The sequence below is a fragment of the Rhopalosiphum padi genome, chromosome 1 (genome assembly GCF_020882245.1).
Source record: "Rhopalosiphum padi isolate XX-2018 chromosome 1, ASM2088224v1, whole genome shotgun sequence".
Taxonomy (NCBI): domain Eukaryota; kingdom Metazoa; phylum Arthropoda; class Insecta; order Hemiptera; family Aphididae; genus Rhopalosiphum; species Rhopalosiphum padi.
Genome location: NC_083597.1, coordinates 24,259,439 through 24,273,371, shown reverse-complemented (window position 1 = coordinate 24,273,371; position 13,933 = coordinate 24,259,439). Strand labels below are relative to the sequence as shown.

Below are 13,933 nucleotides of genomic sequence, written 5' to 3'. Positions count from 1 at the left end.
TGTTTCATCATAGTCACAGTGTATTTTCACGTTACATGCCTCTATTAATAATATAAATTGATAAATAAATCAAAACAGTATAGTTTGTTAACATATCTTATGAGTTATGACTCATAACTTATGAGGCTACTGCAATTTTTTGAATAGTCCATTTTTCCACTTTTTTAGTATTACTTTCACTGTAGAAAACAGCGACGGGTTTTTCAAACGCTTTCAGATCCAGTGCTTTAAAGGTTTAAAACAGAAGTTATAAAAAAAAAAATTGAAAAGATCATGATATATAATTGCATTTGCCATTTATACTGAAAATAGTTCACACCTATTTAGAAATAATTAGATATTACCTGAAAATTCTTCGAAGATAAAAAAAAAAATTGAGATAAAAGGAAAGAAAAAGATTTTTACTTATAGTACCCATTTAAAATTTTAAATATTTTTATGTATTATATAAAATATATTCAATTTTTTAAAAACATTTTTTCAAACCTCTATGCGGGTGCTAATGGGTACCACTGGTCTCACCTGCGGGCGCCTCTGATTTCACTCTGATGATTCAAGTGAGGGCACTTTCCATAATATGCCACTATAGCGGCCATCTAGTAACTAAGCACTAGGTATAGGTAGGTACCATATTATGAGTACTACGACGATTTATTGATAACGGATAAACCTGCTTGCCGTCAACAGGTCCTTTCTCATCGGTATACTCGGTAGACATACGTTGACACGCATGTATATATTATCAACCGTCAACAGTTGCTTTCGTGTTCTAATTTCGATTATTAAAAAGTATCACCTTGATATATAAATGTGCGTTAGGACATTGACCTATAGATTTGTAATATTTGTGCAAAAATATCTGTCTCAAGTTGTAACATACATTATTACAAATAAAACGATTGAAGTGTATTAATAAATATTATTTATAAAATTTAATAAATAAAAATTCAAACATCCAAGAATTATTTCGAAATATTCAACACTTATAAAAATGGCAGTAAGCACTTATATTTTTAAATGAGTAAATAATGTAAGCTGTAAAATATTAAAAAGTTAATAATTCATTTTTTTTCTAAAATAATTATAAGATCATAATTATTAACACGAAATCAATAATTTATATTTTGCCTTGAATTATCATTAATTTGTTTGATTTAAAATGAATAATTTATCACCATATATTTTTATATTTGATATAATACATAATACATGTGAAATACACATTATTTATTTATAAAAGTATAAAGTTAAATTTATTAATACGTATATGAATATAATATATAAATAATACAATACTCGGTCATAATACTTTAAATTCTAAACGTATTCAAATATTTAATAAGTATATTCGATATATTATATATATATATATTTACATTTTATGTAATAGGTAACTAGATACGTGTTAGTAAAATAATAAATTTATTTTTGTATAGTTCAAAATAATAATATTTATGGCTGTTTTGCAGATTTTATCTAATTTACTAGAGTAAAAAGTTACTCAGTAAATGTAGGAAGAATAATAATTTTAATATAATAAATATTTGTGAACGTCTTGTGAATACTATTAATGAATAATATTATAAGCTTGTTTAGTTGTTTAAAATTTTAAATCATAATAATTTATTTTAAAACAAAAAAATATAAGTATCAATATTTTCCAACTAACAGTACGTAACTCTGTAACAGTAGTAACTAATTAAAGTTATTAAAAACAATGCTTTAAAATACCAGTCGTTTAAATCTTTTCAGCAATAATTATTTTAATAACATCCATGACCACAATAACTTGCATTCACTGTTTAAATCGTTGCACGTTAACTGCAAGAAGTTTTTCTCGGTAGGTATCAGTTTTAACTTATGTATGTAATACTTATATACATATATGATATATATCATGTTAACCTATATATTATGTTATATTGTTATTTCTAGAATCTAGAATCCAGCACCAGTAATAGTTATTCTATTTCTGTAATGGTGTGTGCCCCCACTGAGCTTTCATTGGACTTTGAAGAATTCACATAAAAAATATTAATAATTTTAAATGATTATATAATATTATACTACTCATACTTATATAAATAAAATAAATTAAATATTTATAAATAAATTATGATAAATTGTATTTTTAGTATTTCTAGTTAAACTGATATTTATTTATATATTGATTATTATTTATAGCATTTATTATTTTTGCAATAACTTTCCATTGTTGTTAATTTCAACGGCGTGGTGCTTGATTACATTTTTAATTTTAAATAATATAATACACATTGTAAGATCGAAAAAAGTTATTATTCTATAAAATGTACTTATTTCAATTTTGTATTGTCTGTAATGGCATATTCAGAGTTATTTTTTCATAATGAAAAGAAGTTAAGTTTTTAAAATTAATTGTTGAAATTGTAATTGTATATTTTTATATTGTTATTAGTAATTTATTTTTCTATTAAAATGAAGTAAGTACATTGATTGTTGAATTGAAATTGCCAAAAACAAATTACATAGGTTATTATTTAGTTATCATTAAAATATTATATTAATAAATCAATGCTGATTTTCAACGTAACGTAGAACGGTGTAAATATGTTCATGGTAAAATAGTTTGAAACTTATCTAAATATTTAAAAAAATTTAAAGTGTGCCTATAATATTAATAATATGATATTACACATTTATACCTATATTTATGAAAAATTTCAAATCATTACGATTATTACTTTTGAATCTATAACAAAATAACTATATAAAATTGTTATTAAATATCCAACTTTGTCAAAATGTGTATAACAAAAAAATTGTTTTTATGAACATTATAAACTTTTTAAATGTTTTGGTTTTTGTAATAAGTTTTAGTTTTAGTAAACTAAAATGGACTTAATACTAAAGAAGAATAAGGGATTCAAAACATTTCTAAAAATGTGTAATATTATAAACGGTGAATATAAAACGGAAGAAAAATATGTTAATATTACTTTAAATCCGGGACAAATCAATTCATTTAAAACAACAACATCGTGTGATATGGAAAGTAGTTTCAGCCAATATAAATCTTTGATTTAATCGCCGGTCATTCACATTTGAAAATTTAAAAAAACATAATTTAATAATAGCATATGTAATAATATTAATTAATATTTAAAAATAAATGTTTTTGCATATTTTGGTAAATAAAATACATGTTTAACAATTTTTTACTGCATAGAAATCCTAGCCCCAGTAATAACAATTTATGAGAAATCTTGTATTCAATTTTCAAGCATAATAAACTGTTAAATTTTAAACTAATTACAAAATAATTGACAAATTTTGGTACAATTATTTTAGAACTCGCTCTTTAGACAACTAAAAAAAAATTTGTCCATGATGTATTTTTAATATTTTTAGATTTCTGTAAGAACGGCTATTATTTTGAACATATATTCAATTTTTTTTGGTTAAACTTAAAAATGTTAAAAAAAAACATTATAAAAACATAGAAAAATTCAAAAATCTTAAATGTTTTTAATAACTCAAATTATATATCTAAATATTTATAAATTTATAAATTGTCTATAGACAATGTTAATATAAATATTTAATGAAAAAATCATATCTCTTCAGTCATTCAAAAAAATAAAAGACATTCAAAATAACAATATCATCTAGAGCTTTTTGACTATTAACCAGAAATCATAGTAAATCATCACCAGAAATCACTCTCTAAGTTAATACTTTACGTATTTTTACTGCTTCAAAAGGTGATAACAGAAACAAAAAAAAATCATTGTAAAATTAATAAATTATCATTGATCCGCTCAGAATCTAAAAGAAGTATGGACTTTGTATAAAATAAATGATAATTTTTCAGCATCCGTTGGTACCTAATACTTATTATCTGATTTATTTTAGATTTGATAGTCGATATTTTACTACAACTTATTATTTAAAACAATATTATCATCCATAATTATTCATCATATGATGCAATAAAAATTAATAAATACTAATACTGTGTATTAATCTATATTATAATAATATATGCTATAGGTAATATAATGTACTAGTGTAGATGTATGGTATATGTGTTACGTTTATGAGGCTAATATTTTGTTGTTTATCTACATCATTCATAATTTTATGTATCATTAAATTCATAAAATATACAAATAAGTGATGATTAAAAAAAAGATTAATTTTTAATAAATATTTGAAATCTCCATAACTATTACCTTCTTAAATTACAACAAAATAACCAATATTTATTTTATTATAAACAGGTAATTAATAAGCTATAAATTGTATAAGCTTATAAGTTATAAATCCAACTATTTTATATTCTGGCGTATAGTGGAGGAATGCATTGATTTTATAATAATTTGTAGTTTTTACTTCAATCTTTAAGTTGATATCTGGTAGAAAATAGTAAATACCATACTTGATTGAGTTCTTTTAATAATTAAAAAAAAATACATAGCCACATAGTACCATTTTTTCATGTTTGAAGTTCAAATTTTGTCAAAATTGGATCATTATTGAAAATAATGATTTTTTCGTAATATTCTTAAACCACTTGTCAAAAGTCTAACAGCTTTCATGACTTATCACGATAATCCCCAATAAAATCTCAAATTTTTATGATTATGTGATCCACAAATACTAATTTACATAGGTGCATAATGCTATTTGTCAACTGAAAATTAAAATAAACTCAATGAAAAAAAAGAAATTAAAAATCAATCTGCAAGTGTTATTATTTTATTAATGAGTAAATTCTCTGTTCATAGTGTAACCAACAATTTGTATTTTATGTTTTGTTTTTAATTACTACAACTTACAAGTACCTATCCCATATACGATATACTTATTGTGGCTTTAGATGTTTGTAGATTGTATTTCTTATGAGAAAAATAAAATGGCTAGATTATTATTTTATAAAAATATATGGTTAATTAGCATATTTTGTATAATTTTTTATCAACATTAATTAATACCGAAACACGAATACAATAGTAATTTGTAATTCTACTGAAATGAATAACTGTGTGTACCTACAGCAGGAATTTTAACTAAAAAAATGTTAGTGTTACATTGTATACGGTTTATTGAACTTTACCTAGGCTATACTATTTATGAGTATATATATAGCCATATTTACAGTTTATACAACAAAAATGGATCAACAATAATGGTTTAAAACAAAAAAAAAATGTTTATAGGAACTAATATCATATATAAATATATAAATATATAACGTATGTGTGTACCTACAAATTACAATACAGTGGCGTATTTACAGGGCCAGGAGGTATTTGTTATGGAAGATAAATCTCCAAAATATTTTTCTTATTTAATGACTTATTTTCACCACTAGAAAATACTTGTTCGTAAGTAAAAGGGTATTTTTATAATAAAGAAATTTATGGTAGTTCGCTTTCAAATGTTAGTATGGACGACGAATGGTAAATATTATTATATTAAATAGCCGTTCTCGTATGTTATTATTGTTACCTATATCTCTTAGTTTAAGTAAAATCTACAAAAAAAAAATGATAATATAAACTGAGAACTCACTTCTGCTGTATAGTTGTCTATAGGTAGCGATTGTGCTCTGTCATTGACTATATCAATATAATGATGTGCTAAATGTGTGTTCAATGGTAAATCATTGTTTATGAAAAAACAATTCTAAATGAAGGAGATGAATGTATCAGCATAAATTTCTAAGGATAATTTATATTATATTATATTTATGTTATTAGTAATATTTACAATATTGTACATCGATTTACGAAAGCATATGCTTAGAAAAAAATAAAGCTTAGAGTAATTAATACATTGAGAATTTTTTTTAAGTTGCGCCTCATTATGCAAACCAAAATATTAATGCGTTTCTGAGGTTCAACATTTCCTAAGTGCCACGGTCATTTATAACACTTTAGTAGATAAAGACTAAAATAAGAATCCCGCTGAGTTCATTTCCGATAGACATTATAATATACGATTCGAATTATTTGTTTTTTACCTTGCTGTTGTTTGTATTTTGTTTCAATCACAGGTTGTACTTATTTATTTGTACTTATTTAAAAAAAAAAAGGTTGAACAAAAATTATAAATACCTATATAAAAACGTATAAAAGCATATTTAATGATTTTAATTAATTCAAATTCATAATATTTTATCTCTATATTCTTAGTTAAAATTGTAGTTGTGTTATTTTTCTAAAACCCAATTTCCTGTTATTAATTATATTTATTATTTTGCCACTATCAACAACCGTTTTAGGTGAAAAAAAATCATTGATTATCTAAGTGTATAGTGTACAATAGTATATTATACTATAGTACACTATATACACTTAGATAATCAATGATTTTTTTATATTATATTATATTATATTGATATAAACACGTTTAAGAATTTAATTCAAACTTTAAAATGACCGTTTCCTTGTGTTTATTAGAGGTCATTCAAATAAAACAAGTTTATTAAAAAAATTTAGAATAATCAAACCATTATTATTCATTGAAAAATTAACCAGACATATGAAAATTATAGACGATTAATGTTTATAATATTTTACTGTCAATATAATACAAATCATAATAATAATATATTAGTATATTACCTATAATAAACCAACGATGGTAGTTATAAATTTAGTTAAGAAAAATGAATTAAACATTATAATATACAATATTATTATAACAGCAGTCAGCAACAATATAATATTATTTGCTCGTCGAATGACCAATTTAAAACAGTGTAGTGACGCTGTCGCGGAATACATAATAATAATATAATATGTATATTTCTGGCACAATCTCAACGTGATATTATTTACGTTGGATTATCATACGGCCATTCGGCGAATAGTGTCAGGCGCCAACACACTTTTAAAGATGTTTTAATATTTTTAATACCAACATCCTAGACCTTTATACGATTCACTAAATTTAATTATTAATTTAGTTATTATGCGACTGACCTTACTCCTTTTTAAGTCACATTTCCAGATTTCCTTATGAATTAATGAACCATGCTTACAGTCATTAATACTATCTTAAATCTAAATAGTGTTTTTTTTATTATTATTATTATTATTATTATTTAAATATTTATTGAGCAGTTACATAATGACGTATAGTATTATACAAAGAAATTCGCTTAATATTCCTATGAACATATCCAATACAACTAAAATAATGACTAAAAAAACTTTCCTCCTCGGCGGGGTTTATCCAATAGATGTGTGTATGAGTGTTGTCGTATAATGCGATTTTTATGTCAACGCGTCGTCAAATATTTAATAACAATAGTAATAAAATATCGTTTACGACACCGATATAGCTATTGACTGGTTTCAAAAGACGGTTTTCAACTCACTACTAACTAGACTCTTTTACGAGCCTAATTCAATTTTAATAATATACCGTTCAACTCAAATATTGATTTATTATGAGTACAAAACAAAACAAAATATCATTCATTTTTCACTTAAAAATATTATTTATGAAACATTAATTATTTATTATAAACAGTTAACTTTATTTTACTAATATTAATATATTTATTTCATAATTAATAATAAATAACAATTGGAAAGATGAAGATATTTAAATGTTATACAATATGTATTAGAATTAGATATAGAAAGAGTGAATTGCGAATTCTCTATTTTAAAACTCGTATGCGTATTTTAACATGTGGAAATTTAATTTTGAAATTAAAAGTTTAAATGCGTTATGATGATGTCAACATTAATATTTTAATAGTATACATAGTACTGCAATGTATAATTTTATTAAAATATTAACAGCTAGGGAACACCCATTGGCCATTACTACGATAACTTTTCGTGACTTAAAAAGTCATAAAAATCCATGGTTTGAAAATTTAAAATAGTAGTTAAAATTATTATAAGTAACAAAAATCGTGAATTTAAATCAAAACAATTTGTATTAAGTGTTACTGCAAGATGTTTGTTTTAACCGTATAATTAATCCACTAATAAACATTTCATTACCAACACGAAATATTTTTCAAGTAAATAAAATGTTGAGCAAATATACAATTCCGATAAAATGTAATTCAGTTACAACGTCATAGTATTTTTCCATAAAAAGACGGTTGGTTTAATTTTTAATGCATGATTGAATAATAATGGATAGTCAATACTTTCACGGTCAATTTTATTTAATATAAAAAAGCCTTATTGGTATGTCTGATATTTCATTGTTTAAAATAAATCTTTAAGACAATAGTATAAAAAATATATTTCTATACAATTTCAATATTGAGACTAAAAGAGCAATAAGTAATTGTAAACGACTCGCGTATTATAAATCTAACACAGAATAAACTTATTCTATGGATCTGATACCAATAGAAAAATGATTATCGTCCGCCGACTTCAAGGAGCACGCGTTTAATTGTTTTTCGGTATGTATATTATGTTACGGACAATAGTTGAAATTGGTGAGACCTAAGAAATAACTACTCAAAACACGAACTGAACTGCGTCATATTGCGACTTTTGACCGGGAAACGTATAGCAGTGACCAACATAATTTGGGAAAAATCGTAGCAAATAAATATTTGAATATTCCATAGTATTATAAAATAGTACATGATAGTACATAATATACATAATATAATGTAAATAAATAAATAAAATATAAATATTTCAAAAATATATTTTAATATAATGTATTTTTATTATTATTGATCAATTTATTCAATAATAATTAGATTACAAATTTCATTATGATATATTTGTTTTTATTTTTTTTAATTAATACTATAATATAATACAATTACATGTATTTTATCTTTATGTATGTGTACCTAATAATAATAAAAAAACCATCGTGCCTAGATACTATTAAATATTATTACAATTATACATTATATAAACATCATTCAAATTATGTTGATCACAACTAGGTCTGCCCGAAAAAAGTCGAAATATGACGGCAAGTGGCAAGTACTATGTACAGTTCTCGTTTTGCCCGATTTCGACTTTTACCCGCCGTAACATATTACTTTTATAGGACTTAGGTGCGGCTGTAATGAAATGGCAGTTACCTATGTTTTTGCATAATAATACAATATATAAGATCTACGCAGAAACCGCGGTTATGCCTATATAAACGATATTTTACCTTCGAACACGGCGTAAAAGCATTTTTTCGAGCGGCGCCCTTTTGTCTTCGGAATTCTACAAACTTATCTACCGACTCTATATCCAATTTTAATGTTATACCATCATCGGCTGCGATATAATATCACTAAAATCAAGTCATCGATATATATCGCATTATGCGGTTGGTCAATGAGAGCACCATTTATCATAACTTATTATAATATTATAAATTATTGTTACTACTTGTATTATATTCATTCTATCTTACCTATAACTTATTATTATTGAATTATTATCATGTTTAAAATTCTGTAATGTAATTTAAATTTAAAATTGTTCATTGTTTTAAATTGTTGTATAGGGCTTCACCCATTAATATAATATAAATAAATAAATATCAGATGTATATCTATATCAAGGCCGTAACTGGATGTTAATTTTAGGAGAGGTTTTAAGCTAAAAAATTGTGTTCTAATTTATATTATAATATTGTATAGACTATAGGTTATTTTACTACTACATAATATAACAGGAAAAAATTTGGGGGGAGGTACCTCCTCCAATATGTACGGCCTTGATCTATATAAATAATATAAAACGACAACAATTAATAATAATATTATACATACACAATTTGCAAATGTAATTAATTTATTTATTAATTCAAATTGAATACCTACAAAGAAAATCCTCGGACCACGTGTATAACGTAAGTGTTTTAATGTAGTTTCTCTTGAATTATACAAATCTATACAAAACTATTCCCATATACACTGCGCGCTACTGCCCGACGTATTAATTGGTGTAGTTAGTATTAGAGAATGACAGCCCTATAGGTGGCATTTATTTTATACGGACAGATGCCTGTGTTAGGAATAAATTATTATAATTTAATATATAATTATTAAATATACTTATTATAGGTACTTAAAATCGTTTAAAAATCTCTCCTAAATCCTAAGAGTATACCATATATGAATAACTGTCTATCGGATAGACTCTAACCCTATACAAGACACTTATAAATAATCTAGCTAAGGGATGACGAATGTACTTTTTTGAACCAATATGCCATGCAAATAAAACATTTTGATTGGATATGGGTCAAACTATTTTTTCGTCTTACGAAAAATTTGATATATATTTAAAGTTTTAATATTAAAAGTATAAATGTATAATTATACATACGTATAATAATGTTGTATGTTGTTAAGGGTATACGTTACGTTACGCTAATCATTAGTATTTATATTTATTATTTTTTTGTTTTGTTTTTTAAATGAATGATCTTTTTTGGACAAACTGTAAGGCCAAAGAGACATACATGTCATAGGTTATCAGTTTCTGGTTTAGTACATTTTTAAAAAGGCCCAAATTAAAGTTGATGACAGAGGGCTCGGTCTTAAGGCCCATCACTTGAAAGAAAAGAGTTTTTTTAATGCATAGGTCATTTTGAACACGTATTCAAAATATAAAATAAAAAATATTTGTAATATGACGAAAAATTACTAAATTTAATTAATTTTTATTTGATAACAATAAAATAAAGTTTACGAATTTGTGAAGCATATATTGTAAATTAATTTTTAGATTTTGCAAATCAATATTTTATTTGTGACGAATTTTATATATTTTCTTTTACGATTTATTTTTTACAAAAAAAAATGTATATTTATTATTTGTATTATTTCACCAAACAAATACTTCTATTTTTTCCCTTTAATAATGAATTTATTCAAATTCTTATTTTTGAGTTTTTTTTTTCCAAATCATTATTAAAAACAATCTTAAATTCTCTAGATTTTATGTATTATTTACTTAAGGAAAGTCTTGTTTTGAAACTTCTGTTTCTCAAATGAAAATCCCTTTTTTATGATGATGTACTTAATTCAAAATTTGATATGCTTATGTTAAGTCCTTGAAATGATTTTATAAAAATATAAAATAAATTAAATATTGGATCTAGTATATTTAAATATTTTATTATACTTAACCATTTTTATAAATTATAAATACTGATTATAGATTAATATCAATTTTTGAGATGTACGTGATGAATTATTTTCTATATTTTTTTTTTTATATGATAGTAATAATATGTTAATTTAATTGTTTATTTATAATTTTTACGCGGGCTCTTCAAGAATCCAGATTCCAGATGCCTGAGCTGGCTGAGCTCCAGAACCAAACGTGTTACTGATCCTTTTTCCGTAGTCGTGGAGGTCCTCCATGTTATAGATTTATTTTATTCACAAACAACCGGATAACCGTGATATTTCCCGATGATCAGTCGAGGAAAGTGTTATTGCTACCGACTGTTTTCTCCATGGGCGGATAGGCCTACTGGGAAACCGGGCATTTCCCGATGGGCCCCGCTTCGTATTTCGGTAATGGGGCCCTTTTTAGACTTTTTTTTCATGGGGGGCCTTTTTTAAATTTCCCGGTAGGTCAAACATAGCCTATCCGCCCATGGTTTTCTCCGTCTGATTTTCAATGGACAACAGTTCAGGATTTTTGGAGAATGTTTTCCGATTGCCGTTTTATATGAGCGCCGCGTATTGTGTGACCATTGCAATGAAATTCCGAGGAAATGATCCTCGTTAGCATATATTTGCGGACCAAGTCATTTTTAGTCCGACGAAATGTAACAGATGTTTCTTGGAGATTACGTGCCAAAGGTGTGCCAAGGTTAGTTACAAATTAGTCATTTAATTTTCTATTTACAAGTTCCTCATATCACAACATATCTACAACCGTTGTTTAGAATTTATTTTATTTGTACATAATGTATAATAATAATATTATATTATATTGAAAAATAGACTAAGAACATACTTTAACATAAAATCATAAAAAAAAAACATATAGACTTGTAAAATCAAAATATCACTTTAATAAAATTAGCCACATGATGGGTAAAATACTAAACGTAAACGTAAACGCCACAAGAAAGTAATTAATTTAGCGAAAAATAGTTTAATAAATTAAATTTGTTTAAATTAACTTTTTGTCAATTTCAATGACTTAAGTATAAAATAATAACTACCGCTAACAGTTAAAAAACAAGCTATTTAATTATCGATAAAAGTATGATTATAATTGTCTAAATATTTAAGAAATACAGCTGATTAATTTATATTTTCTGTAATAGGTAACTAATAACTAATAAGTATGTATTATTATAACTTAATATATATATCCTTTTTTTATTTTCTCTGTATTAGTTTAATGAGAAGATACTACACTCAACAATCTGAACAATTCATAACCATTACGGCAATAATATTATAATTTATGTTTATCATTTATAGTTTATATTTTGATTCCGAATAATAACTGGTTAATATTATTACGTAGTTGTCTATGATTAAAGCACATGACCACAGTTCACGTGTTTACCCATCACTGGTCACCTATATCTACAATTTTCAGTGAAATGTATAATCAGTCATACAGATAAAAATGTATTAATCAACATTGGGAGAGAAATTGTTTTATTTTATTTGAGCATTTCTGTTTTGAAATAATGCATCATTGCCATCATTATAGCAAAAGGTGATTCACATAAACAGATGAACTGTATACCTATAGTAATTTTATTGTCGTCTTACGTTTGTCAAAGGTAGGTTGTTTATAAATTAAATAAACTTTTTCTAAAACGCGTTCATTATGATCATACATTTTAAAATAATAAGTAGGTAGGTATGTTTACCACATTAAGTAATGAGTATTAGTATCATATTATATACCTATGTAATATTTAAATTAAAGCAAAAATATAATTAAATCATAAAGATTCGGTGAAAAATATTCACAAAAAAATTATTAGTAACAACTTATATAAGTTATAATTGCAATATTAAATTCCATGCATTGGTGGGACTAGAATAAATGTAAAGTAGGTACCTATTACATTAAAATTAATAATTATACGTAATATGGATTTATATTTCATACTTACCATAATATATTTTAATATTTATAATTGTGCTAGAACAAATATAGTTTTAAAATTTGCATACAAAGGTACACATTTTGTTTTATAATAGGTTACGTATTACGGTCATGTTATATTAACTAAAACTGATAAGAATTAATATAACTGTTTAAAATCATAATACTATCTTTTCATATTATACAATGAATATATTTATACCTATTAATAAAATAAATAATATTTATTCATTTCTCTAATCGTCATAGTGTAATATTACAAATATTGAATGACTTTTGATTATTGGTTAATAAATTAATAACTTGTGTAATAATTGTGTAATGATGACGAGAAAAACATTCAAAAAATGTATCAATTTATAATTAATAATAAGAACATACTAAACGTATTATAGATATATATTTTAAGTAAATAAGTATACATTTTTTATATTAGCAAAAAATATAGTTTAAAATGTTTTAGCAATTATATTGTAATATGTAAATACATTAATTCAATTAAAAAAAAAAAAAGTATTCATATGAATATAATTTTTGTTGACTGAGTTCATTTATTTAATTGATTCCTGCACTTTTCTACTTAGTTAAGTATACTTGATCAAACATCGATTGTATGTATATTTAAATATTTAATCAATCACTTTAATTGAATAAATACCTTTAGTTATTAATTAATATGTGACAATATTACAATAATAATATAAGTATAAGTAGGTACACAATAAGATAATATTATATTAAAATTAAATATTACCTACCTAGCTAATTAATAATTATTATTAATCGTTGAATGATTAAATAAATAACATGTTATTGCAGTTAAAACTAAGTATGTTATGCACGTATAAAGC

The 13,933-nt window shown here is 24.2% G+C and overlaps 1 long non-coding RNA gene across 1 annotated transcript; it reads left to right on the top strand.

The window, feature by feature from the left end:
- Window positions 1-1,566: 1,566 nt before the first annotated feature.
- LOC132918205 (uncharacterized) lies at window positions 1,567-2,113 on the top strand. Its single transcript, XR_009660416.1, has 2 exons — window positions 1,567-1,840; window positions 1,936-2,113. It is a non-coding gene; the product is annotated as an uncharacterized LOC132918205 (long non-coding RNA).
- Window positions 2,114-13,933: the final 11,820 nt, after the last annotated feature.